This window comes from Mandrillus leucophaeus, unplaced genomic scaffold, assembly GCF_000951045.1.
Source record: "Mandrillus leucophaeus isolate KB7577 unplaced genomic scaffold, Mleu.le_1.0 Scaffold1063, whole genome shotgun sequence".
In the NCBI taxonomy this organism is placed as follows: Eukaryota; Metazoa; Chordata; class Mammalia; order Primates; family Cercopithecidae; genus Mandrillus; species Mandrillus leucophaeus.
The window spans coordinates 25,514-49,801 of record NW_012098799.1 but is presented as its reverse complement, the minus strand read 5'-3'; the positions used below and the strand labels follow the sequence as shown (position 1 = coordinate 49,801).

Below are 24,288 nucleotides of genomic sequence, written 5' to 3'. Positions count from 1 at the left end.
TAAAATAAACTGAGTTTTTTTTTTTTCAGGTTGCATTAAAATGCCATTTACCAATTACATAATATTCTTTTTCAAACATGTTCGGCCCTTAATGGCATATGTTTTACTAGTTCAGGGGTAGGTCTACACTAGCAAAATAATAGGAATCACCTTAATATAATAGTTGAATATTATTTCAAAATAAGAGTATTGAGGCACGCTTATGTGTATACTTACAATTATTTTTGAAGGATGACGTCGGTTGGCCTATGTTATAGATGCTCGCGGGTGTTAGCTGATAACCCTAAAAGCAAGCATTGAGAAAAATGCAGTAAGAACTCCATAAGTAAGGTGCTACACAGAGTACATATACCATTCACATATAATGAATGACGGAAAAGTAGTAAGGCTGATACCTATAAACTTCAGAAGAAAGAAGCTTCATTTATATAAAACGAATTTAAAACAACAAAATATTAGTACAGCGGGTATGTCAGAGGCATTTGAATTAGAGCATCTCCATCGTAAATAGGGGCTGGGTAAAATGAGGTTGAGATCTACTGGGCTGCATTCCCAGACAGTTGAGGCATTCTAAGTCACAGGATGAGACAGGAAGTCAGCACAAGATACAGATCATAAAGACCTTGTTAATAAAACAGGTTGCAGTAAACAACCCAGCTAAAACCCACCAAAACCAAGATGGCCATGAGAGTGACCTCTGGTCATCCTCACTGCTATACTCCCACCAGTGCCATGACAGTTTACAAATGCCACGGCAACATCAGGAAGTAACCTGACAAGGTCTAAAAAGAGGAGGCATGAATAATCCACCCCTCGTTTAGCATATCATCAGTAAATAACCATAAAAATGGGCAACCAGGACAGGGCGCAGTGGCTCACACCTATAATCCCAGCACTTTGGGAGGCCGAGGTGGGCGGATCACTTGAGGTCAGGGGGTCAAGACCAACCTAGCCAACATGGTCAAACCCCGTCTCTACTAAAAAATACAAAAATTAGCCAGGTGTGGTGGTGGGCACCTGTAATCCCAGCTACTGGGGAGGCTGAGGCAGGCAGAATTGCTTGAACCAGGGAGGTGGAAGTTGCAGTGAGCCGAGCTCGGCTGCTGCACTCCAGCCTGGGTGACAGAGCAAGACTCTGTCTCAAAAAAAATAATAATAAAAAATAAAAAATAAAAAAAAAAAACAGCAGCCCTCGGGGCTGCTCTTTCTATGGAGTAGCCATTCTTTTATTCCTTTACTTTCCTGATAACCCTGCTTTCACTTTACAGACTTGCCCTGAATTATTTCTTGTACAAGATCCAAGAACCCTCTCTCGGGGTGTGGATCCAGACCCCATTCCTATAACAGGCAAGTCAGTGTTCGTCCGTCCTTCTGCTAAAGACGAAATTAAATATTAGTTAAGAATTCTAAATGAATCAGCAAGATTCTAAGTCAAATGTCAAGTTGAAACATTTCACACAGAACAATTACAGAGCGGGAGTAAATAGTATTTCATCCACAGATACTAAAACAATATTAGACTCTGGAAGGGGAAACAACATTTGAAAATCACCCTTTCTGTATTAATTATTGTAAGAGCATCAGTTGCCAGTATTTATTCTGGAATGCAAAAAGAAGACAGAAACAAATATTAGCCAGCTATATTTTTGTAGTAGGACAAATAAATTTGGTGCAAGGACGTTAATATTTGACATGTTTTAAAAATCAAAAATTTCCCCAAACACATAAAACATAACCAAAAAAAGTTTTAAATGCAGGGATTATTTTTAAAAATATAAAGCTAACTATTGCACTCAGCCTAGTAAGTAAAATGGAGTGATGTAAAGATCATTAAAGTTATGAGAAATACATAGGAAATGTTAATTATTATATTGAGGATAAGACCTTTTGTTAGCTCATAAATTTATCAACATAAGTTAACATATTTGAAGCATAATATAAAATATTCAATAAATGTTACAGCCGCATTTAAATAATTTAATGACTACCCCTTACATCATGCAAGATACAATGTACTATACCAACATTTTTATTCCTTATGAAAGTAAAAAATAGTTCTAACTTCAAATGAGTGAAAAACAACTTGGATTAAAACTTTGCTGTCTTAATCTACATTTCAGAAAATACATTTAGTATTTATAAATTTGAACCAACATTTTTTTTGCCTCTTTCACAGCAAAGATTTATTGAAATGACTATGCAAGAACACGTGATCACATTAACCTTCAATTTTCATGAAACAGTAGGAGACTCATAGTAAATAAAAATAATTTCCTGGGAAAAAGGAAGGTAAAATGATTCTACCTAATATGTACAAAATTAATAGCAATCTTGGAGCAATGATAATACTCCATGCTTAGTGAGGAAGCTGGTGGCCAAGTTATTATTCTATGCAATAAGAATTATACATTGCATTGCGGAAACGCATGAGATCATCTCAACACACATTAATGACTTGTTATACCTGTCGAAGCTCCCACTTAATTTCACCTAACTGTTCAAGTACCCTGGGAGGGAATGAAAAGGTTGTGGACCGAGGACTGCTAAGAACGGAATTACCGCCCCCTAGTGGCGAATTGTGACTATTGCAGTCAGAACAATGTGAGCTATGATTGTAATTATGCTATTTATTCACGAAGGATTTATTTTTTTTGAGGTTTTTTTCCCCTTGGGGGAGGATTGAGATACTTTGCAATAAAACATTACTGCTCCGTCATTAAAAAGTATCCAATCAGATATTCTTTAAAAAAAAAAATTTCTCCAAGACCTATCAACTGAAAATGTTTTCTGAGGTCTCTAACGTTTTAGTGTCGATTTCTAAAATTTGAATTAATTTTGCAAAAATATGAAGTACTTTGAGTGAGGTCAATTTTTTTTCTCTTTAGCCTCACTTGCTTCTTCCCTTCCTGCTGATCACGACATTCTTTATATTAACATTTTGCATCTATCATCCACTCTCCTTTCCCATTTTTTTCCTCTCAGCTAATTATACGTAAATTTGAGATATATTTTATTATTAAAGTCCTGTCATTTCACGTTTCTCTCCATCTTACCAAAGTATTATTTTTTAGATTTCCACAGTGACTGATTTTTTTCTCTTTGTAGGAGAGTGACTCTAGATAGAAAACAGATATGCCTGACCATAACCTTGATCTACATATTAATCCAAACAGCATGCCATTCCATTCTACAAAAATTGTGCACAGAAAACTTTTAAATTTCACATGTGCAATTCTATTACCTCTGACACTATTTATAACTGATTTATGAGGTGACATTAAGTGTGATTTTGTGATTATTCAAGATAGACTTTATCCTACTTTTCCTGCAAAAATTATTGCTAGTTTGATTTCAGCCCACCCTGAGAAAAGATAATATAAAATAGTAGTTTCAATTCAAAATTATGCTTTAAAAGTCATAAGAACCCTGTGAAGATTTAATAGATAAGTTTGCTGTCTTATTTCTCCTTCAGTTGAAATAATACGGAAAAAGTAGGCATTTAAATTGGAATGTCTATCAGAGAAATGCCCACATTACTGTGCATTAAAATACCAGTAGTCAATCCTGAGCAGGATGAGGAAATGCAGGCATTGTAAAGAGCTTAATGCACTCTTTTCGATATTCATGGATATTCATGCCCATTTAAAAAGAAGGGAGTTGTCTTCCATTCAGTATTAAAACAGGACCACAAAGGGACAAAGGGACTGAATGGTACCCTTTGCTGCCTACTTTGACTTTTTAAGGAATCTACCTTAATGAGTATAATTTACATATACTAATGTGTGCATATTTTAAATGTAGAGCTTGACCAGTTTCGATGAATGTTTACACCCGTGTAATTGTCACTCTGATGGAAACAAAACATTTCCATTCTCCTGCTTCTTTGTAGTCACCATCTTCCAAGTTCCAGGCAACTACTTTTTGACTTCTACCACTGTAGGTTATTTTTGCCAGTTCTGTAAGTTCATGTAAATGGAAACATACAGTATGCTTTGCTCGTTTTCTATATCTTCCATGCTTTCTTTGTTCAAAACTATTTTTTCTTCTTTCACTAAGTCTTATTCATAGACTATTTAAAGCAAACATACATATCCCCTTGCCTCATCCTCTTTATTTATTAATTTAAATTTTCTTAACTTCCCTTTCAAGTTATCATGTATTATTTAAAACTTCAATCTTTATCTAACACGATACTATCTTTTAAACTCACTGTGTCATGTCAAATAGAGCAATGGAGTGGATACTTGGAACAACGATCAGAAGTCCAAACGAACGTGGTCAACCAAAAGAGTAATTACAACAGAAAAAAACATGGGAGAAATCTTTTAAATACAGAATGGTGCATCTCCCACCACTTCACATTTAGCACAACTCAGGTAATGAAAACAATTATATTCTAGTGTGTAAAGAGCATATGTATTTCAGAAAAATATTAAAATATGTATTTGAGGATGTAATTAATAGGACTTATTTTCATATTTTATTAGGTGTTATGAAATTTATTGTTTAATGGGTAGTATATTAAATAATACATATCAGATTTATCGTTTTAATGGGAAGCATATTCAATACTAATAAAAAATCAGATTTTATGTAGAAAGCCCCAGTTTCTGTATTCTGATTTTATGTACTTTTTTTTTTATTAGTGATGTTAGTGGCCAAAATGCACACCAACTGAAAGTTCCTACTAATGTGTTATGCTACACCACTATTGCAAGAGAAGTATTCAGAGCCAATTAGAATGACAGGCAATATTATTTCATAAAAATCCTCTGAATAAATGTAATTTTTAAAGAAGTGTCTTGCATAGTAGAGATTTAGAAAAGAAACAGATGGCACACTTCAATCAACTGCTTCTTATGACATTCAACTGCAAATAGCACGTATACAAAAGTTTCTTGAGGTAAATGCCTCTTCTCTGGAAAGGATAGTTTTGTTTGGCAAATCTTGATTGGACGGAACGGGAAAAAAATGAAAGAAACGGACTAGAAATTTAACTTTCCTGAGTTTGAAGCTTAGTTTTTCTGAATCAATTTATTGTGAAGAGGAGTACTTGGAGGATGACTTCCTTTTTATTGATTTTGCAATACTAAAATAAAATTGAATAGCAAAAGTAAGGATGACAGAAGCTCAGAGACAAAATTTTATTATTTTCATTTCAGAAGTGTGAAGAAATTAAGAACTTAGCCAAATAAATCGAGACCCTATTGCCTAAATCTAACAACAAATTCTATTTTGTTTGCCAACCCTTCTTAATCTCAAGCAACTTCTCTGACATACCCAGCAAGTACATCTGTTAAAAGTTTCCAGGTTCTCAGAAAAAGCAAATCTACAGAGACAAAAAGAGGATTTCTGGTTGCCTAATGATGAGGGTTGAAGAAGTATGAGGAGTGATTGTAAATGAGTATAGGATTACTTTAGGGGGTGATGGAAATACTCTAAATTGTGATGATGATTTTACAACTCTGAGTATACTCAAAATCACTGAATTCTACACATTAAAATGGGCAAATTAGATAGTATGTGAATTACAGGTCGATAAAACCGTTAAAAGTGATTCGGGGTTAAAGCCAGTACTTCAAATGAAAACGCAGATAGATTTTCAAATGTGAGAACACAGGATCACATTAAACCTCAATTTTAATGAAACAGTAGGGGAGTTATGAAAAGTTCCCCTTTGCAAGAGGAACTGACTGTATTGTTATAAAATCCATTGGGGGAATGCATTAATTTTACATAATAGAAGTGTAAACATTTTATACATGTAAGATTCATGAAAGACCAGATTTTTTTTTTTTTTTTTTTTTTTTTGAGATGGAGTCTCTTTCTGCTGCCCAGGTTGGAATGCAGTGGCATCATCTTGGCTCATTGCAGCCTCCGCCTCCCAGTTCCAGCGATTCTCCTGCCTCAGCCTCCTGAGTAGCTGGGATTACAGGCACACACCACCATGCTCAGCTAATTTTTTTTATTTTTAGTAGAGACGGGGTTTCACCAAGTTGGCCAGCCTGGTCTTGAACTCCTGACCTCAGGTGATCCGCCCACCTTGGCCTCCCAAAGTGCTGGGATTACAGGTGTGAGCCACCGTGCCCAGCCTCAGATTTTAATTTAAAAATAATAATCCTAAATCCTGATGCTCTGTATGTGTATGAAAAATGCATTAACATTTTATAGTGATGTGGAAGCTGGAGCAGGACATTACAAAAAATGAAAGATATGACAAATATGCCAAACAACTGAAGCACTTTGAAATATTAAAAAATTGAATAAGATATATTCAAAGATCAATTTTTATATTGACCCTTTCTCACATCAGCAAATAGTCAATGCTTGTGTATAATCAGAATAATGCAAACTCTCCCGTTGGGGATGATTCTTTTTCATCATTGATCTTAATGTTGTACCATAGGTCCTAGTAATTTCTTTGGTGAGGAAAATGTCAAGTCTTTCAGTATCCAATAAATGGCCAAGAATAAGAAACTCCATACCTTCTTTATCATGGGCAAACATTTTAACTTCTCTACTCACAGTTGATATTAATTAAAAGTTATTTGGGGCAATTTTGCTCCTTGATTTGCAAACCTATCGCTTCCTCTCAACTGTCTTCTTGCTTAAATTGTACCAGCATATAGACCACTAGTGATTTTCCTAAAAAAAAAAAAAAAACAGTTTAAAAGCTAATGAATTCAGAAATGAGTTAAAAAACTAGTGATAGTTTCTGGATATTCTATAGATTTTGCTCTGAATAGTATTTGGAAATTGATTCTTAAAATACTCTTAGATAGCAGGTAGATTTGTTTGGTATGCTTTATCTTTATTTAAAAAATCTAGTCATAATATTTACTAAACTTGAAATGACAAGCTTCACTGCAAAAATTAAAGAAAAAAATCAATGCAAAATATGTTATCAATCTGAAGTTATATGACAGAAGACAACATTTTAAAGTTAAAGAATGCATAAAATGGATCCTTAAAATTGGATCTTATATATACTTTGCATTTAAAATGCAAGTGCTATGTTTAGGTTTGAACTTGTTAAATTATAAAAATACATGACTATTATATATGAAATTAGATTAAAATAGAACACTTATTATGCTACAAAAGTATAAAGACAGTAGTAATTTCATGGAATATGCAGTCAAAATGTTTCCTGTGTTATTATAACTGCCTTTTATTTCCCAGTAAATGTGGTTCTTAAGGTGATATTTTAAAATACTTTTAATTTTTTTAAATATTGTGATTCACCTTTTATTTTCCTATTTCATTGCCAATTATTATCATTAGATAGCATTTTGCATACTTTTTCCATCTTTATTTCTATTAGTAAATAGCTATCTTTCACCTCTAAAAATGAAATGAGATATTTGAAAATACACACATTCCTAATTTGTAGAAGGTGATATGTGATTGATGTCTCCTGACATGTCTTCCATTTAGTTCCTTGAAAACATTGTAAATGATTAAGTAAATACTATACTGAGAGCATGTTGTTGTGCATGGGTATTTGACATATTTTTAAACATTAAGGCTGTTAATCAAGGTGCTATTGAAAAAGAGCACACAACCTTTGTAATTAGACAGACCTGGGTTTGAATCTTGGCTCAACGCTTTATTAGCTGTGTGTTTCGGCACATGACTTAACCTGTCTGTTTCCGTTTCCTTTTTCTTACAGTTGTTGTGAGAATTGCATGAGATAATATATGTACTTTGCAACATGCACTGAGTAGGATATGGTCGGGGCTCAATATTTGTTGATTCCTTTCCCTTTCTCTTTCCTTTTCATTAGAAGTGCCCATGATTTCTTTCTTGGACTTCCTCCTATCTCCGAGATTCTGTTCTATATTTACTAGATAGAATGGTATATATAAATAACAACTTCAGTAATACTATAGTTTAAAAATTACTAACATAAGTTTGAGTAAATAGAAAATTCAAACTACCTATCAAAACATACATTGAGGATCGTTGTGGGCTATGTACTTTCCTTCTCATCACCGTTCCTTTGTGCACACCTCAGTGAAAGTTAACTATTTAAATTGTGATTGTAACATATGTGAATGTGTCAGTTTAACTTCAAATCAATACAATATATGCAAGGCACATATGCAAACGACTCATGGAAAAATAATCACAGAGGTAAACAGATTTCAATCTATAAAATGCACTTTATTTTTTACCTTTTAGATCATGCCATTGAGCTTGTTTGATTGTTCATGTTATGATTTCACCTTTCACATAGTCTGTAGATCACAGAGACAGTGTCCTTAAAAACCACATGAAGGTCACTGGTTTCCTTGTAAAAATGACATAATGGATTAAAGCTGGAATTCTGTAGCTAGTGACTCATGCTTGCATTTGTACGTTTTAAGAGATGTAATTTATAGAAAGGAAGCATCCAGCCTTGAGCTCTTTCAGACTTCGGTTGCTCAAATAAATTAAGAAATAAAGGCTAACATAAATAAGAGCACATTGCCTGTCAACTGGTCAGTCATCTAATTTAAACTTCAAAAAATACTCTTATTTGTCTTTACATGTTTCTCTCTCACTGTGAAATATACGGATATTATATAACACACACATATATATCTTCTACCTATATGTTAGGAAGAATAAAAGTCATAATTTTGAAAGTATTCACATACTTGTATTAACTTTCTAATTTTTGAAGCCAAAAATGCAAATGTACTTTCTGTTCATTTTGAATTTATTAAGCATGACATGATTCTCAAGGACAGTATGATGTAGTCAAATTTTTAAAGGCTTTCATTTAATATGCTACATAGCCTTCAAGAGGCAGTGAACCATGGTGGAAAAGAACTTGATTTCAGAGTTAGGAAATTTAACTTCTCTCTGCAGTTTTGCCAGTAATTAGCTGTATGACCTGAAGCAAATCAAGAACCCTCTCTAAGTCTTAATTTGTTCATCTTTAATAATCTTTAATAATATATAATTTAATAATAATAGACAATATTAAGTCACTTACAAACGTGATCAGTATGCTTTAGTTCTACTTGCTTTATTAGAGTGCTTAGTATTTAATGTGTTGTTGCTTTCATAACGTCATCCATGCATTTAGGAATTATAAAGTACTTTGCTGGTATTCCTAAAAATAATCTTATACAATGGATGACGTTTTTGGCATTGAGAACTAACAGTCATGTGGTATTCAGACTATTAATTTTAACTGAAAGTCTATCTGCAGCTCATTACTTACTTGTAACTTAAACCAAGGTATAATTCTGGTTTCTAAGGGTTTGCTGATAACAAATACTTGATATGACTCTTAACTATATAAGGGAGCTTACATATTTCTATTGGCATCATTCAAATAATCTAATCCATTGCTAAACACACAAAAGGCACTCAACTCCTGTTTGCTGATTTATTTATTTCTATTAAGTTATGGGTATAAAAACAACAGAACTGAATATAGATGACTCCAGACTCATGGAGGCTTTTTTTGTTGTTAAACAGAAGTCTTATCCATCCTAAAATCTCTGTGATTACGTCAAAAAGAGATTTGGCCACTCTATGTTTAGGTAATAGTGAAAATGGCACCCAAAAGTGTTGATCCAAATTTATATTTCTTCTTTGGGCTTTGGGGTAAAGAGGTTTTTGTATCAATATTTTCATCCCATGCAATCTCTTTTCTATGTACTGTGCTCCTAGAATCTTCTCTGAATTTAACAGTAACCTTTTCTGCCAAATCCTTCGTGTAGAGCTCATATATTTGATCTCCAGCTACTGACTAGACTTCAAACTACTAAAGACTAAAATTAAGTATTGTTTCCTCTTCTGGGAAGCCCGGAAGTACTCAGTCAAATGTCTTGCCCAGAGCAGAATCTTAACAATCATTGAATGTAACAATGTCTAAAGTTGGGGAAAAACCTGAGAAAGATTCATTATTAATATTCCCAGGTAAATGTCATTCTTAAATATTACCCAAAGCTTTAAATAAAAAGCTTCTTAATTTTTAGATTTCCATTCTTTTCTTTTTCTCTCTACAACCTTCTCTTTTTTGGACAATTTTGAAATTTAGCTAAACCAGTGTAGCATGGATTGTTCCAAATTCTTTGATTTCCAGGGTTGACCTATCTCCAGAGATTCAGTATCACATTTTCAGTTCTCCAGAGAACATCTAATGGTGCATGTCTCACCATTGTTTTAAACATGTTCAGATCAGAGGTGACTCTCATCCCCACTAGCTAGTTCCTAATTTACCTCTTCTAATACCATGAAACATGAATATCTTACAGCTCTTTGGAATATTGTCCTTCTTCTGTGCCAGTTCAAACCCTAAACTGTCATCAAGCTTCAATTCATTTCCTATCTATGCCAATACAATTCCCTTGGTTGTTTCTTTTCCTTCATTTTTATGTGGTACACAATTTAGTCCTTCACTATATAATGTCTTGATTTTTGTTGCATGCCAATACAGTTTATCTTCCCAAATAAAAGATAAATTTCTCAATGGTGGAACCGTAAAATGTTTGCTAAATCCTCCCTTGACAGTTTTGTGACTCTAAGAACAAGTGCTATATTCTCTAACATGTGTTTTTTAAAATGTCGGGTATAATTAAGCTTCAAAAAATATTAATTTTTTTGGTTTTGTTTTTTGAGATGAAGTCTTGCTCTGTAACCCAGGCTGGAGTGCAATGGCGCGATCTCCGCTCACTGCAACTTCCGCCTCCTGGATTCAAGCGATTTTCCTGCCTCAACCTCCCGAGTAGCTGGGATTACAGGCACACACCACCACACCTGGATAATTTTTGTATTTTTAGTAAAGATGGGGTTTCGCCATGTTGGCCAGGCTGGTCTCAAACTCCTGGCCTCAAGTGATCCGCCCACCTTGGTCTCCAAAAGTGCTGGAATTACAGGCGTGAGCCACCACTCTCGGTCCACAAAATATTTCTTAAATGATGATGATGTAATAGAAATCTACAAGATTACTCAGACAGATCAAGAGCAGGCTGGAGTACCACAAGTTAAGATCTGACTGCGGACGAAAGTTTGATTAACTCTTTTGAAATTATTTTGTAGCAACACAAATGGTACAGCTTTAGATTCATTAAAGATATTGGTAAGGTATCTAGATATATTTTCCAGGGGAAAGTAATCAGAAATCAAAATGGAACATTGATAAAAGTCATGAACAAGCTATAAATAACTTTTCTTTTTCTTTTTCCTGCCATTTGGGATCACCCCCAAAGATTCAAAGGAGTTCTGAATACAAATAAAGGGAATTGAATACTCCTCAAAAAGGAAATGTTTTAGTACAGGGGCAAAATGATCATATGAAATATAATTAAAGGCATCTAGATGAATATTTGTCCAGAATTCGTTTTCTTTTGTAACCCTTTATAAGGTAATAGGCTATATCCAATTCAATCTAAAAATATAATAAAAGAATAAGACAATTTCTAATCATGAAGCCAAGCCATAAACTCAGCATTTACATTATTGATAGTTAGCAAGATATTAATGAACTCCCATTTAAATTTCTCCACCGAAAGCTAACTTTGGGATAATATTATTCAATTATTTCATCAATTTTTATACTAGTTAAAATTTTATTCTAAAAATTGTTTTTCCAATACTTGTATTTAAAGCAAACATTGCTACCTTATCCACATGCACAGTATATTTTAAATGTTTAAATCCAGGGTATACAATATTAAATTGTTTATCAACGCTTCTGTTTTTTAAAAAGATGCCATGTGTGGGTGAGGTAGAAATATTTTCTTTAACTACAAGTGTTAGAAAATGATTATTTTTAAATGCAAAAGGTACCCTCTGTTATCTGGGATCTGGTTATTACAGGAAATGGGAAAGGGATACGGCTAATAGTCATAAAAGTAAAAAAGAAGTAGTAATAAGTTGAAGCACTCTTTTGAAAAATTTGAAGCAGAATTCAATCAAGGCTTGATTTACTTTAAGGAAACCTTGTTTGGCTAAAGTGCAGCCAGATAGCTAGACTCTCAATATATTCTGCAGAAAATGATTTGGGATTTCCTTTTTTATGTTTTAATCTGTCATATTGCTCATTAGTCAGTCTATGTTTATTTAAATCTTGACGTCCTGCAAATGAATGTCTGCTTCTTTGTAGAAAACCAAGTATTTATCATGCTTTTTAAACATCTCAGAGTAACATGACTCTTTCTCTCTATATATATACAAATATATACACACATATCTATATCTATATCTAACTTCCTAATTGTATCATTTATTTCTGAGCATCTAAAGTTCTCTGGAACTAAATATCCATGACATGAAAAGAGGGGAAAGTACTGGAAATAGAATGAAATATTGGGGCTGAGCATGGTGGTTCATGCTTGAAATCCCAGTACTTTGGGAGGCAGAGGCAGGATGACTGAGACCAGGACTGTGAGACCAGCCTGGGCAACATAATAAGACCCTCATCTCAAAAATAAATAAATAAATAAATAAAAATAAATAAAAAACCTGGGCATGGTGGCACACACCTATAGTTCCAGCTACTCGAGAGACTGAGGTTAGAGAATCACTTGAGGCTAAGAGTTCGGGGTTGCAGTGAGCTACGATCGCATGACTGCACTCCAACCTGAGTGACAGAGTGAGACTCTATCTCAAAAAAAAATAAAAATAAAAAGAATGGAATAAGAACTCGTGGGTTTGTTTGAATCTGGCTGTAGAATTAACTGTGTGACTTTACATAAGTAATTTAACCTTTCTTACCCTTCGTTTTCTCATTTGTGTAATCCATGGCCCTAACTAACTCCAAGTTATGTTGAAAATCAAATGAAGGGATATATGAGAAAATATATACAATCTTTAAAATATCTACAAAGAAAATTTGTATTATGGTGTAAAAGTAGATATATTAATAATAAGGATATTCTGTGACTGTATTATTAAACACTTTCAGCTATATGTTGCCTTTGTTAGAAAATAAGATAAAAAATTAGGGAGAAAAAAACAGGAAAGAGAATATATATAATGCTCCTAGGCTGAGAAATTCTACAATAGGAAATGAAGAAAATTTTAAAAATACATGATAGAAAATATAAAAAGAGTTAAAAGAGAGTGGAAAATAGATATTGGGATGAATCTCAAAAAAAAAAAAACGTATCTGCATTAGTGAATCTGTAGTAAGATCAAGAAATTTGGAGTTCTCTACATGTTATTTGTAATCTCTCTTTCTGAAGCCTTTAGAGCTATAGGAATTAAAATAACGAAAAGTTTTGAACTAGAAAACACAAGTATCTCCAATGTTCTTTACTATGAGTAAAAGAATTATCTATGTTCAAAGGTTGACAATATGAATAACTGGAATTGTTTACATTTATGAATTGCTTTCATGTCAAAATGCCTTTTGCCAAAGCATTTTGATCCATTTAACCTTTACTTCTTTTCCAATTTCTATATATTTATTAAACATTTTAATACTGAAAACTGTCTTACACCCATCTCTCTTCTCCCCAGAAGTAAAATATCTATTATGGTATGATTCACCATTCAAGATGTCTAGAAATCTTCTAGAAACCCTATTGTGAAAAAAAAATGATAATTATTTTTAGTAACATTTCTATATCCTAAGGAAGTTTTTTTTTTATGTTAGATTAACTATAAGATATAGCTTAATGGTTTCTGAAAATGCAGGGGAGTGTTATCTGTCCTATCACATAGTTAAATAACTTCTTTTGTGTAGAGTTTGTAGCTGCACAGTTTAACTTACTATAAATCACCTAAAATGAATGTTTACTTTATTATTAATAGCCAAAGATATCTTAAATTTACTTTAAATAATAAAAGGCAGAAAGAAGAGATGTTTTCAATCACTCAGAAATCTTTAAGAATCATTTCAAATGTAGGACACTGGAGTGAATGGAAAATGACAAGTTCGAGACCCGAAGTGAATATTGACTTGAAATTTTATAATAATTTCTTAAGTAGTTGAAGAGTCACAACTATTAATCTTCTGGGATATAAAATCAACTACCTGAGTATTATTATTTGAAGTGGATTTTCAGAACTAGAAACTGTTGGTATTTTCATAAAGTTGTAGCATTTGAAATGATCTCAGTAACCATCCAGTCTGATTTTCTCTTTTAACGGATGAGGACATAGAGGCTAATAAAAGACTAGAACTTAGGTCATTTAACTCCAAATTTGCACTATAAATACCTTTGCCACAGTGCTTGTGTCTTTTTGTATATTAATTATTCAGAAAATATATATTGAGAGAAGCCACAATGTGTAATGATATATGCAAACGGTACTTGAGGAGTATAAACATGAATAAATTATTATCTTTGTTCTATGTGAATTTATAATCCAGTAGGAAAGATAAGACTCAAATTTAAAAGTGACATGATGCATGTAAAACCTTTATCACCAAGTCTGGCTCTAAAGTATAAGTTAAAAACCAAATAACAAAAATAAAATGCAATAGAAGCCAAGTGCAGTGGCATGCACCTGTAGTCTCAGCTGCTCAGGAGGCTGAGGCAGTAGGCTCGCTTGAGCCCAGGAGTTCAAGGTCAGCTTTGGCAACATAGCAAGACTCCATATCTAAGGAAAAAACAATGTAATGCAATGTGCTAAGTGCCATGTAAGAGGTGCAAACAATTATGTCTATTTTCTTAAAATTTAAAATGGAAATTCTGGTGTTCTTACATATGTGAGTGTAACCTAGATGATTTTTAATATTATGACCAGTAGTCTTTTTACACTGCATACACAAAATTATAACACATTTGCATTTTAAGCATTGCTTCTCGGCTTTAAAGTCTGCATGATATTCTTCTTCCTCACCCGCTCCAATCAAACAGTACATCTTTCTCTGAATTAAGCGTGAGGATTTGTCCACAGTCATTTCCTAATGTTCCCTGTTAGCTGAAACTCATCACTTCATGACCCACCTTATAGTCCCTTGGTTTCATCCTGATATTCAGCAGCTACTTTGGTAGCTGGCAACTTTTAGCCCTATCTATGCTCTGCCCAGGAGTTGGGCAGCGTTATTTGGTGCCATTGCAATGAGAGTGGGAGATGTGCAGAGTTCAAACATGGGATAGGGAGTTGTTTGAAGTGAGCTTTCAAGTACTAACCCTGAGAGTCTATAATCACAATGGAATTTAAAAGGTGGCACATTTGAACATTTTTCAGAAATAATTCTGAAGCTTTATTAATCGACTGAAGTGGGGAATCATTAAGAAAAGTTATCCATGAATGAATCCAAGGTAGGAAGGACAAGGATTATTTCAATTATCATGAGAAATTAAAGAAATTTGGGAGAAGGGATAGAGTGGTTTTTTTCTTAACAATTTCTCACACTATAAGTGTTGTGATAAATGTATTCTGTATTATACGACAGAAACAAATGAACTTTTATTTGATCTTGTTGCTTCATTCTCAATCAAGAGACTCAGAATATCCACTATGTTTGTGCAAATTCGGCCGGTCTTCTGAAAATAGCACTTACCCAAGGTAAGTACAAATCTATGGTAAAAAATCAAATTACTTTATAACAATGTATTATCTTCTCAGCATTCAAATGTTTTTCACTCTTAAATTCTGAATTAGGTTGGGGCAAAAGTAATTGCGGTGAAAACCACAATGGTGAAAACCACAATTACTTGTGAACCAACCTAATAAAATTTGTGGGAGTTTTCCCCATATTCTCTTCCCCATTTTAAATATTATACAATTTGTGACTCTATATTTGTAACCTTAGGGAAGTAAGTAATTTAACCTCAGTGGTTTCTGTACTCTGTATCTGTTTATAACGAAGAGGTTAGTTTGAAGAATCCTTACAGAAAGATTACCTAGTATAAGGCTCTCACTGGAGTTGTGGAAACTGAGGCCTAAGTTAAGCAAGTGACTGGACCGTTTTTTCTTCATTCGTCCTGAGTGAGAGAGTAGGAAAGACAGAAATCAATGTTGCCTATACCATAAACTGCAAAACTACATTATTACATTGAATTGCCTTTACTGTCTAACAGTATTTATTTGTTTCTTTAGGGAAGTATTGTAGAATATGTTTTTCACCTCACTAGCATCCAACGAAGTGTTAAATGTACATTAAGTCCTCAACTGAAATTCCCTTCATGAATTTCAACTAAGCCATTGCTGAAATTCCATAATTCTTACAGGCTTTTCTTTATTCATCTTCATCTTACAGTTCACTAATTTGGCAGATACATATGGATAGTGAATTTTATAGATTTACTTACATGAAATTTAGGAAATTGGCTGAGGTTTGGCAGTAGAAGCAGGAAAATTTGACACAGATAGTTACCCAATGAGAGGTGGGTAATAATCTTCCAAACGAAAGAATCTGCCCTTGTTAACTTAAATAACATTTTGGAGAGCAAGTCATTGTATCAATGAATAGTCATTTGGGCTCATAATTCTACTATACAAGTTCTTTTCCATTTACATAGTGATTTTAAAAATAGATATAGAGGCATGATTAAATAAATCTATTGAGAAACTACCTCATTTCTGCTTTTTTTTTTTTTTTTTTTTGAGACGGCGTCTCGCTCTGTCCCCCAGGCTGGAGTGCGGTGGCGCGATCTCGGCTCACTGCAAGCTCCGCCTCCCGGGTTCACGCCATTCTCCTGCCTCGGCCTCCTGCTGGGACTACAGGCGCCCGCCACCGCGCCCGGCTAAGTTTTTGTGTTTTTAGTAGAGACGAGGTTTCACCGTGGTCTCGATTTCCTGACCTTGTGATCCGCCCGCCTCGGCCTCCCAAAGTGCTGGGATTACAGGCGTGAGCCACGGCGCCTAGCCCATTTCTGCTTTTTCAAAATGAGGGTTCAAAAAATATTTGTTGGAGAGACACCAGATCTTCCTTGTTTTACTTCCTTCAAGAATGAAGTAATCAACTTCTTTCTGAATCTATTTTAGACTAACATTACATTTAAAAATAAAAGATATGGGGCTATTAGACCTCTGGGAGTCACTGACCAACCATAAATGCTAGAACAATCTACCTACAAGCCACAAAGCATTAAATTAACTGTTTAATCTAAGATTTTTAAAAAAACTAATAGATTCATGATATGATCACCCAAAGCAATTCATTAATACTAATGTCTGATTTCCTTTGACATTATAAAAAGTAAGGAAATAAAGCTCTTATTTACAAGTTTAATTGCTGCAAAGACACTTAGGAATTTATTTTAAAAAGAAAAGTTGCACTTCTTTCTGAGCCATCAACCCATACCGCAAAAGGCATGCAGAACTCAGTTTGCTAATAAGAGAATTCTATGACCATGCATGTGGTCAATGAAATGGTCTCTCTATAATATATGTATATATAATGGTGTATTTCACAGTGAAATGGAAAATAAAACAGTGTGATAGGGCTAAGCTTTAGCTAAACTAATTTAAGAAGATTTATAATATTTTTATTGCCCTAAATATGTTCAGAGAAATTACCTGAAATCGTTTCAGGGGAAACTGTTATTCTGTTAGATGCCTTGAATTCTTGAATATTATTGTGCAGATGCGCTAAAAATTCTATTTTAGCTCTTCCTGCATCTTCTTTCACCTTTACTTTAACCATTGGAATACAATACAACCAATCAAGATATGTTAATTGATTACCTACTATGGGGAAGGCACTTATCATATATGTGGGCTAGTCAACAAAAGCTTCCTGAAGAGGTGGGGCTTGAAACAGACCCTGAAGAACAGACAGAATATAGATACATTTGGGAGAGGACGCTACATAACACAGTAATGGACTTCTCCAATCTTTCTAGCAATAAATTATTTTTGAATCACGGATCGCATTTTTTGTCAATTTAAAATGGAAGTAATAAATGGAAGTAATTGGTTTGGTTACTGAATTTTTAAAAACCTACTTTTAAAAAGACTTTAATCATACTTAGAATTTTTCGAAGTGTGGTCTTTCTACCCTGAAATAACTTTAGTCTAAGTATTGTACTCAGATATGGTTTTTCTACCTGGGCTCAGATAAGTAAAGTAAAAAACTGGCAGTTACTTTTTATAGCACCTATTTTTCAAGTCATAGTTATCAAATTACTTTTCCTGACTCTACTGTGAAAAAGAAATACATGGCAAATGGGATCAGACAACACTTGAAACCTTCTGGATATGTGATAAATAATATTTAACACAAACTCAAGATGTTATTGTCTTCTTAATAAAACAAAAGATGACACTTAGAACTGGATCACTTGGACCTTTCTCTTCTTATCTCTTCCCAGTTCAAAATGCTTGCATCTTTTAATAGCAGCATTCTCTTAGATCTGCAGTTGGACTAAGTGCACTCAAGCCTTAGCGCAATCTTCTTTGTAGTTATAGCTTTTTTCTGAAAAATCGGCTTAGTCTGCCCACCATATTCACTGTGCTTCCTGTCATAATGCTGCTTTCCCTGGGCATACAGAGAATCTTTACCCTTCTTGTACTGTGTCATTTTGTGGAGTTGGTGCTAGCCACACTTCTTAAATAAAGTCTTGGGTGTTTTAGGAACTTTCACCATGTTTGCGGGAACACTATCAGCACAGAAAGAGATAAATGATTTTTAATGATCCTTCTCAACTCAGTCTTAGACCTTCAGAGCTTCTATTTTACTGCTTGAATTTCAAGTAGGCAGCATTATATAAATGACCAAATATGAATGGCCTTTGTTGTGGTGTTACATGTAGTAGAAACCTGTGGGTCCAACTCACAGTAATAACATCTGCCTGTCCAATCATCTGTACATACAATTGCATTATTTCCCTGACTTCATTTCTGTCTTTGTATTATCTCTGTAACTCCCCCGAGCTTCACTCAGCTTCTTGTCCCCCAGTCTCTCAGCATTAACAGTACTTTCTCATTTGCTCTACTTCTTTATTGGCAGGTGAATCTCTAAATGAAATGCTGCACATCTATCACATTGCTTTGCCAAACAGCATATCGAGGATTAATGGACATTGTCCATTAATATGCTCACATTTACATGCAAATTTATTCTGTTCAAAGACTAGTTGTTACAGTATGAAAGAAGAATTGGCCAGTTTCTAAACAGAGGCAATAGTTTGTTGCTTAACAGCTTGGCCTCTGGAATAAAACCACCTGGTTTCAAGCTTTGTTTTGTTCATTCAGTTTGAACAGATTAACCTCTTTGTATGCCTCAGTTTCCCTAACTGCAAACTGAATAATAATAGTACCTTCTCATGGGGTAGTCATGAGGCTTATGTGATTATATACCTGTAAACCTCTTAGAATGTGTAGTGCATGGAAAATGTCAATAAATAGTGGCCATTGTTATCATCTTTTATATCTCTCTTCTGAAGAATAATTACTTGCTAATTGGGCAAGTCTTACTACTTTGATTACAGGAAGCTATAATTGAAGAGTATTCAGTGAATCTTGATTCCTGAGACCAAATGAGAGATATGTAAATTTAAAATACACTTGCAAAACATTTGAACACTGTGACATTTATTCACAGGCGTTTACTGATGAGTTTAAAGAAGACATCATGTTTTATGAAAAAGTAAAGGAAACCCCAGCCAATTCATTCATTGCTATCCTTGTCTAGATATTAGTTGACATTGTCTTTGGTTTCAGTGGTGTTCAATTTTCACTATTTATTTTTACACTGAGCTCGTCCCCACGCCTTGCCATTAATGCTAATTCAACCCTGAATTTAAATACCCATATATGACTGGCGGCTGTTGCACTGGACAATGCAGTTCTAAAGGCTTTCTAATGGCTTTCAATACATTTATGCATAGTTCTTAATAGGTAATAATGACAGTATGTTACCCAAGGGTGTACTTGTATTTAAAGGAGACAATGACTAAGATGAAAGAGCAAAATTCTTGAATGTAGAATTTCAAGTTATATGGAAAACCACGAAGGATACTAGTTTAGGGACCAGAAGGCCTTTCTAGTGCCTCTCAAATTAGACCATGTAAGTGATTATCTGTGCATAAGGTTAACCATAATTAACAAGAATGACTGTATCAAATGCCAGCTATATGTACAATGCTGTCATAAGCAAGTATTTTAGGAAACTGCAGATGACACTGTCTTAGCCACAGCTGAGAGGAGGAATGAATAGCGAGGTTGAAGTAGAGATGCCAGGTAAAGGGAGACAAAAACAGAATTAAAATTCCATCTTATGTACATCTTATTTGAAATCCTGCTTTCACTATGTCATTTGTGCATTAAAATGTCAGAAGTGATTGGCAAAGAGTTGCTGAAGGTGAACATTAGTATTAAATCTGCTAATGACTAGCCAAATGATGATGCAACTGAACCACTTGGTTGTTTTCAATGTTATTTGTCTAGAATGGAGATGACTAGACTGTTTTGCAGCAATGTTCTCAGTATATGGAAAAGCCTTCTTAAAATGTCTTGAAGAATGGCAGTGTTGGAGAGATCCATGACTTGAGCACACATTAGGCTGGAGATTGGTGATTTGGTGATTCTTTTTGAGGTTCAACAGTACAATATGTAGATGAAATGACATAGGTAGCCTAGAATGCTAACAAATAAATAATAAATGTTGCTTAGTGCAATAATTTAAAATTTTCAAAGTGCTTATACCCATCTGTTTCACAACAATCAGGTGGGGTTATATGTGATACTGACATAAAATATCACAATAATATATTATTAACTTCAATTTATGATGAAGTTTTCCTAGTTTGCTCATGGCTACCCAAGCAGCTAGAGGAACATAATTTAGCAGTTCTTCCACTAGACAATACTAAGCTGTATCAGATGCTTTACTAAAATAATCTCAGTACACATACATCATCCTTTTGTGAGGTATTCCATTGCTATGAAAGAGAGGTGGTAAGATGCTCTTTAATAATACTGGCCAAATAGTCTGGAGTTTCAGGAGCCATTAAAACCTGGGAATTAATTATCTTTCAGCAAGCTCAGCAAACTGCAGCCTCCTTTAATCTCAGGCCTTGAACAATTTAACAAGAATACTGAGGATATTTAATGTTGGTTATTGATAATCTCCCCCCAAAATTTTGTTTTAAATTTTTGTGTTTCTCTTAGCTGGAGAGGGATGACATTTCCTTGAAGGAAATACATGGAACAGTAAAATTATTGAGGCTTGACTCAATTATGTTGGACTAATCCATTAGAATGTTAGGCTTTTTATATTTTACTTTTATTGCTCTTCCTAAGTAGCCTTGGCAGCGCAAATAAATATTTCTTATTCTCTTGCCTTAAATTAACTTTCGAGAATTCCTTGAGAAATTGAGGGGGAAAAAATCTAATGGCACCAATAAAATGTAGGATAATAATATCTTCATCATTCATAGACTTGCTATGAAGACTATATGAAATAATATTATATACATATATATATATAATATGTAATGGTCCTGGATCCACATCTGGTATCCAGAAGGTTCCCAGAAATATCAGTTCTCACCTTTCTGATGAATTCATACTGCACAAAAGCCTGTTACGTTATCTGAAAAAGTCATCACTGTCATCCATGACACCTCTAGATGGAGATAAACTCCTCAAGAAAGCATAGAAAGGGTTAATAACCCTCTCTAGATAATGCAGATAGGCAAACACAATCATTTTTGCTAAAGCACCCCAAATCCTACCTTGACATTGCAATCAACAAGCCTTATCCACCTTCCGAATTTCAGGACTTGCGTTGGGCTTGTTGCTGTAGATGATACACGCTATTAGGAAAGAAATCATGTTGATGAAACAAATATTTTCTTCCCTCCCCAGGAGGATCAGGAGAATTTATTTAGGGAATGAAAAATATAATTAAATATTCTATAACCTACTTCCCCAAAATGTGGACAACAGTATTTATTTCCCCGCACCTGTGGGGTGGAATGGGGGGGCATTATAGAAAATTCCCAATCAGGTGCTAAGGAGATTATACTCTTCAGAAAAGACAATCTTCAGTATGATTTCAGTACTGCAAAAGAGATGCAACGATCACGGTAGATATCATTTTTTTGTGGGGCATGTCAGTTGGTCTTTGTCATTGTCTACACATATGTAGCCAACTACACAGTAACACCTTGTTTCTATTGCACTCGTATTTTGATTGTCAGAATGGCTGATGTATACGTAAACTTCTTCATGAAAAAATTAAACTCTGGAACCCAGGTATCTTTTTTCATTACTGTGTATGTGAGGTCGCAACTGTCTGCAAACTGGGGAGCTCAGAGGTTACTCACTGCGTAGCATTTCCTCACCACCCCCACAATCATCTTAGCTCAACCATATGTGAGTGTCCCTCGGTTAGCCTGCCTAAAATGTATGTGGTAAGGGGCATATGCACTTAGTGGTTCAGCAATCAGAGGCTTCCTTGGACGGGACTTACACTGGTAAATATTAATGAAGAAGCTGCGTGGTACTGGCAGTGATTCCAGACCAAATCCTTTAACTGCGAATGTCACTCGCTGAATTTTGAGTTGGGGAGCTCTGTCGCTTAAAATATAGGGTTCTCAGACACAATGCAAGTGTTTGTCACCTCAAGTCGCATACTACCCAGCAGGAAGCAAAAGGCAAAGGGCATGGCGCAGAAAAGAAACAGACACACAGACACGTTTTGCAATGACGAACTTTATGTGACATCAGGAACGGCAACCTGTTCTCATGTTTAGCAATTCCGAGGTACGCTGTAAAGCCTGCTTGTCAGGTAAAACTGAGTAAAGGGACAGGAATAAGAGGCAGCGCTGGAGACTTTTTCGCAATCCTTTTCAAAATATAAAACTGTAACCAAATGACTTAAATAAGATAATAATTTTTTTTTTTTTTTAAAGATTGGCTGGATGCCTTTATCCCCTCCTCTTAAGCTTACGTGACCATCAGCAGCGCAGTTCAAATTCAGCTAACAGCTGTTAGACCAAGACACAGATCCGCAGTGTGTATCTCCCCAGAGTTACGGATGTTCACTGAGACCCGCCGAAAAATTAGGGTCGGTTTTCAATGAGAACATAACAAAGGATCCTTGGTTCCCCCTCTGTACACACTGTCCCAAACCTTGCGCCCCCTCCCACTTGCCTGCTGTCGAATTTCTTAAAACTGTAGTCGGTCCTCCAACTCAGTTGCACCTTCCGCAGCCCGACCCTCAGCGACATTGCGTTCAGTTTTCCTCCTTTCTCTCCTCCCACTCCTCACTTCTTGAGACCCCACCCTCGCCTTCCGTTTCTGTCTCGGCTTCCCCCGCGCCAGGTTCTCTAGACCCCCGCCTCCACCCAGCGCCTTCATCTCGAGCCCCCGCTCCCAATCCCCTTAGAGACTTCTATGCTCCTTCCGTGGAACCTAAGCTCCTCTCTTCTTCCAGAGACTCAGTCTCCACGCGATTTGCGCGTTCAGAGTCCCTCCCCCCAACCTCTGCCAGGGCCAGTGCGGTCCTGCAGGCTGCAGCCATCCGGGACCTGTCCCCGCTCCCCACCCCATCCCCCGCCTAAATCGTTAGGGTCTCGGCTAGCAATGCCGCCCGGGGCTCCAACTTACCACTAGCGTCCGGGAGGAAGACGAGGCAGCGGTCGCCGCGGCGGCAGCTAGACGAGAAACGGACTCGGCTGCAATCGCCCAGCGGAGCCCGCGGCAGTCGGTGCGCTGCGCTGCGCTGTGCGCCGCAACCTCGCGCCTCAGCGGAGGGAGAGGAACGGAGGGAGCTCGGCGCGATGGGAAGCGCCGGCGAGTCGACCTCCTTTGGGCGACCGTGCGCCCCCCGGCTAGGTTTGGCTCTTTTCGCTCCACTATCTTACTCTAGCTTAGTAACTGACCACCTCCAGCATCTCTGCACTAATCGCGTCTTCTTTCTTCTTCGTTGGCCCCTAACTAACTACACTACTCTAAACGGACGAAGGCCATCACACGAGCGCCACGACGATCTCGACGACTCCGACGACAACGATGTACAGAAAGAGAGAAGAGTTCATATGCAATCGGCAGGTAAGGGGTAAGGCAGGCCAATGGAGCAGCCAAGGCTAGCAATCTAGCCGCTCCAAAGGCAGTATCGGAAAGATCGGTGCGTCTGAGGAAGGAAGCGTCCTCGGCGAGCACCAGAGCGCCTACCTCGCGCGGGTGAATCTGCACCGCGCTCTTGGGCCAAACGCGGGATGAGGGGAGGAGCCAAGAGCAGCCAATCAGTGCTCAGCATTACGTTGCCCCCGGGCCTGTTTGGACCGGTCTCTTGGTGCATCTGGAACCTGCTGGCAGGGGGCGCGAGACCCCATGGTGGAGGTGGGGGTGGGGGTGGGGGTGGTGATTAACCTGATTCACAAGGCCTAGAGCGTAGGGGGAACCAGGATCAACCATGGAACCGGATGGAGTGAG

General features: G+C 36.0%; 1 protein-coding gene across 3 annotated transcripts in view; it reads right to left on the bottom strand.

Annotated features, from left to right (window-relative positions):
* Positions 1 to 24,038, bottom strand: part of HTR2C (5-hydroxytryptamine (serotonin) receptor 2C, G protein-coupled) — a 306,150-nt gene extending 282,112 nt beyond the window's left edge. For all 3 annotated transcript variants that reach the window (XM_011984367.1, XM_011984374.1, XM_011984382.1), the window contains exons 1-2: positions 23,461 to 24,038; positions 217 to 283 (exon numbers count right to left, since the gene is read on the bottom strand). The gene's annotated coding sequence lies outside the window, so the exon portion shown is untranslated. The remainder of the gene's footprint in view (positions 1 to 216; positions 284 to 23,460) is intronic.
* Between the last annotated feature and the right edge of the window lie 250 nt (positions 24,039 to 24,288).